Source organism: Arachis ipaensis, chromosome B02 (genome assembly GCF_000816755.2).
Source record: "Arachis ipaensis cultivar K30076 chromosome B02, Araip1.1, whole genome shotgun sequence".
NCBI lineage: Eukaryota > Viridiplantae > Streptophyta > Magnoliopsida > Fabales > Fabaceae > Arachis > Arachis ipaensis.
In genome coordinates, this window is record NC_029786.2 from 15,032,332 (window position 1) to 15,037,148 (window position 4,817).

A 4,817-nucleotide genomic window follows, 5' to 3' on the forward strand; every position below is an offset into this window, starting at 1 on the left:
AATAAATGAGATCATCATTATATAAGTCATTTAATTTGAAATAGCATAATTTGTGATTATAATTAATATATGTATTGCCCACAAATAAGTTAGGAAATCAAATAATTTCCTAACAATCTCCCACTTAGGCTATACATATATTATTTCTTGACATAATCACATCTTATAAACTTTATGCGCGCATCTGAATGCTATTTCTCTCATTACTTTAACAATCTGGTCCGTCTCATACATTAGATATGGAACTACCGCAGCTTTTATCACATTAAATGCCGTGACTAAACCACGCCAATCACCATCCTAATATACTCAACGACATAGATCAAATTTGGATGAGTAATATGGAAATTACATGCCAAGTGATCTCATGCATGTCTATTTCCAACCGGTCCAACTTTATTGAGATCAAACACAATACAAATATTGCAAAATGAACATTTCACATAACATGAAATAAACCATCAACTTAATTCTACAGAAAAAATAATTCGATTATCTATCATAGGACATATAGCATAAAATAAACTCCCACTAAACCAAGGCATCACAAATATTGACACCCATCCGAGCAGTGTGCTCATGAAAAACTTTAGGGATCAATTCCTTAGTTAGTGAGTCTGCTAGCATATACTCTGTTCCTATATGTTCTATGAAAATCTGTTTTTCTTAACCTTTCTCCTTGACAACTAAGAGCATGATGTCTATATGCTTCGATTTTATCAAGCTCTTATTGTTATTGGAGTGTAGTACTACTGACTTATTGTCACAAAATATCTTTAATGGCCTTTCAATGTCATCTACTATATGAAGCTCAGTGACAAAGTTTTGCAACCATATGCCATGAAATCGGAATTAGAGTACCTTATGATCTCCAAATTTTCTGATCTCCGATAAGTAAGCATGTAATCCTTTGTTCTCTTTAAATAACGCATTACGCGTTAAACAGCTATCCAATGATTCATGCCTGGATTGCTCAAGTATTTACCCAACACTCCCACTATAAATGATATATCGTGACGTATATAGACTTGAGCATACATTAAGCTCCCTAGTGCTGATGCATAAGGTTTATCATGCATTGCTGTCATCTCAAGATCATTTTTAGGGCATTGTTTGAGACTGAACTTGTCTCCTTTAGCTACGGGTGTGTCCATTGGTCTACAATTTTTTCATGCCATATCTACTTAAAATCTTTTCGATATAGTTCTTTTGTTATAATCCATGAATACCTTGAGAACGATCTCTTAGTATCTCGATTCCTAATACAAAAGAGGCATCACCAAGATCTTTCACTTCGAATTTGTTCGATAGAAATTTCTTAGTTTCATGCAACAAGCCTATATCGTTGCTGGCAAGTAGAATGTCATCAACATATAAGACCAAAAAAAAGTATTTACTCCCACTGAATTTGCGGTATACGCATTCATCTATAATATTTACCTCAAAACCATATGAGGTAATGACTTGATGAACATGTGATACCATTGATGGGAAGCTTGTTTGAGACTATAGATGGATTTTCTCCTTTCTCTATTGGATCTCCTTAATGACACTTCTTGAGGTTGTTGAGCTTGCTGTATGGGTTGGAGTTGAGGAGGATTCTCATAATTTTCCTGTACTATAGCAGTATCTTGAGCAATAACAATATTCTCATTGTTCTCTTGTACTGTAATTGGATCTACAGTAGAATTCTCATTGTACTTTTGTACTATAACTGTATCTTGAACAATAATAGGCAAAGGACTTGATCATTGTCAGTTACAAAATCCTCATCAAAAGCAACATTCCTAATATTTCCTTCCCCCCAAACTCAACATCCTCAAGAAATCTCGCATTTTCCGTTTTAAAAATAGATCTTGATGCAGGATTGTAAAACTTGTACCCCCGTGAACGCTCAGCGTAACCAACAAAGTAGCAACTAATTATCCTTGAGTCCAATTTTCTTTCATGCGGCCTATAAGGCTGCGCCTCAGTTGGACATCCCCAAATATGCAAATGCTTTATACTGGGTCTTTTCCCAGTCCAAATTTCATATGGGATTTTGTTAACTGCTTTTCTTGGCACCCTAATAAGGATGTACACTGCGGTCTTTAAGGCTTCTCCCCAGAGTGATTCAAGCAAGGAAGAATGATTAATCATATTTCTCACCATGTCCTTAAGAGTCCGGTTCCTTCGCTCTGCAACACCATTCATGCTAGGTTTGCCTAGCATGGTGTATTGAGGAACAATACCACACTCCTCTAGAAAAAGAGCAAAAGGCCCGGGATTTTGCTCACCTAAACTATCATATCTTCTGTAGTATTCACCACCACGATCAGATTTGACAGCTTTAATTTTCTTTCCAAAGTTGAAGTTCAACTTCAACTTTGAAAGACTTGAAAATATCCAAGACTTGGGACTTTTCATGAATTAAATATAGACACCCGTAACAAGAGTAATCATCTATGAAAGTAATAAAGTACCGTTGTCCATTCCAAGAGACAGTAGGGAATGGGCAACATATATCGGTATGTATCAGTTCTAAGACATCTTTAGCTCTATCGGCACCTAATTTCCTTTCGTTTGTCCTTTTCCCCTTTATGCACTCAATGCAGACTTCAAAGTCCGCCAAATTTAGGGGTCCAAGAATTCCATCCGACACAAGCCTCTGAATTCTCTGTTTAGAGATGTGACCTAGGTGTTTGTGCCATAATGATGCCGAATTCTCATTTAGTTTTTGTTTTGTACCTATTTGCAGTATTTCATTATTATAGGAGTTTAATTCAAGCCTATATAGATTATCCACCAAATGACTAAAGCAAATATTATTCGAATTATAGAAGAGACTGACTTTATTGTCTCTGAACGAACAAAAATAACCTGATTTGTCCTAACGAGAAACAGAAACCAAATTTCGTCTAAATGACGGTACATAAAATGTCTCAAATAAATCCAAGTAAAATCTACTCGTGGAACATAATCTAAAGGTTCCTATAGCTTCGACTGCAACTATATTGCCGTTTGCCACAATGATGTATCTTTCAACATCACTTGGCGGTCGACTCCACAGGCAACCCCTTCTTCACACGCCAAGTGGCATATTTGGTACAATCCTTCTTCATGTGTCCTACCTTCTTATAGAAGAAATAGGTTGAAACTTGATCCTATTTCTTAGCCTTTTCTGCTGAGAAGGCACATCCGCAGTAGTATCACGCTTTCTTTTATACTGAGAAAATGAAGCCATGTGAGCACTTTCTGTCTTATCTTGCTGTAGCCCCTCTTCTTCTTGCACATAGTGAGATATAAGCTCATTTAAGGATCAAGTGTCCTTTAGAATGTTATAACTCACTTTTTTTTTTGGTTTTCCACGATATTCCCTAGCCCGACAGGCCAAGGACTAATCTGTCGCGGTACTGAGCTCCATTTAAGTGTTATAACTCACTTTGAATTGCCTAAAGTGTGCAGGAAGGGAAATCAAAATGAAATGCACGAGTAAATCTTCAGACAACTCTAACTTTAGTGCTTTCAATTTTGAAGCAAGATGAGACATTTCCATAATGTACTCCTTTATGTTCCCTTTACCTTTGTACCTCATGGAGACAAGTTTGATCAAAAGACTACTTGCCTCCACCTTTTCATTCTTAGTAAAGAATTTTTCAACATCCTTTAGGAACTGTTTGGCATCTTTATCCTAGGTAATTGAGCCCCGAAACGCCTCAGAAATTGAGCGTTTCATGATCATAATGCTCATTCAATTGGATCTCTCCCACTTCTTTATTGTAACCTCATTGAGGTTTTCCGGAGTGGAAGTGGATTTCTCCTCTCGAAGAGCTATATCCAGATCCATACAACCGAGGACAATCTCCATGGTATCCTTCCAAACTTTAAAATTTGAACCATTCAGCATAGGAATACTGCTAATTTGTGCAGAAACATTGGTAGCTAAAGCCATAGTTTTTGCATTAGAACAAATAAACATGCAGTAAACATTAGTTAAATAATGGGAAAAAATCCATATTGAGATATCTAGAACAACATTAATTTTCAATCTTTGGATAGAAAATTAACTGTAAGTGATACTCTCATTGCAGTAATCAAATATTGTCGAAATTCCTGTCACACATTAAGCCTTTCTTTGGACCGACTTAATGCGCACATGGAAACTTAAACTTCGCAACCTATTTATTACCGCATATATTTTCTATTAATTGGCCAAAACATAATCTTCCTTTGGACCGATTATTGACCGCATAATTAATAGAAAATAAACAAAAGTGTACAATGCTTATTATTTGGCCAAACAATAAACTTCCTTTGGGCCGATTATTGTTCGCATAAATAATAAGCATTACTTTATTCTTAATTAGTTATCCAAATATGTATTTACCATCAATATGTGTATGTAATTCGGCCAAATACAGACCTTCCTTTGGGCCGACCAATATTCGCATGAATTACATATCACCATATTCCTAATGTTTTAAATAAATCAATTTTCACAAAAGAGGCTACTTTGGCAGCATAATGTTCAATCAATTTATTCCAAAGCCAAATCTTTATAAAATAGATGGGTATACTAATCCAAATTGTTACTAGTTTCTTTATGTAACAATTAAATAATATTTTCTATTATTCAAATATTTTTAATATGTACACATAACTTGGCCAAATATAAATCTCCTTTTGCATCGATTAATATTCGCATAAGTGACATATACATATCAATCTTTATATCCTAAAAGGATAATCAATTAATTTTATACCAAATTAATAGCATACACTATTAGATCCGAGACAATCATAGTGATACTTTGTCCTAATATTTTAAAATAAATCAA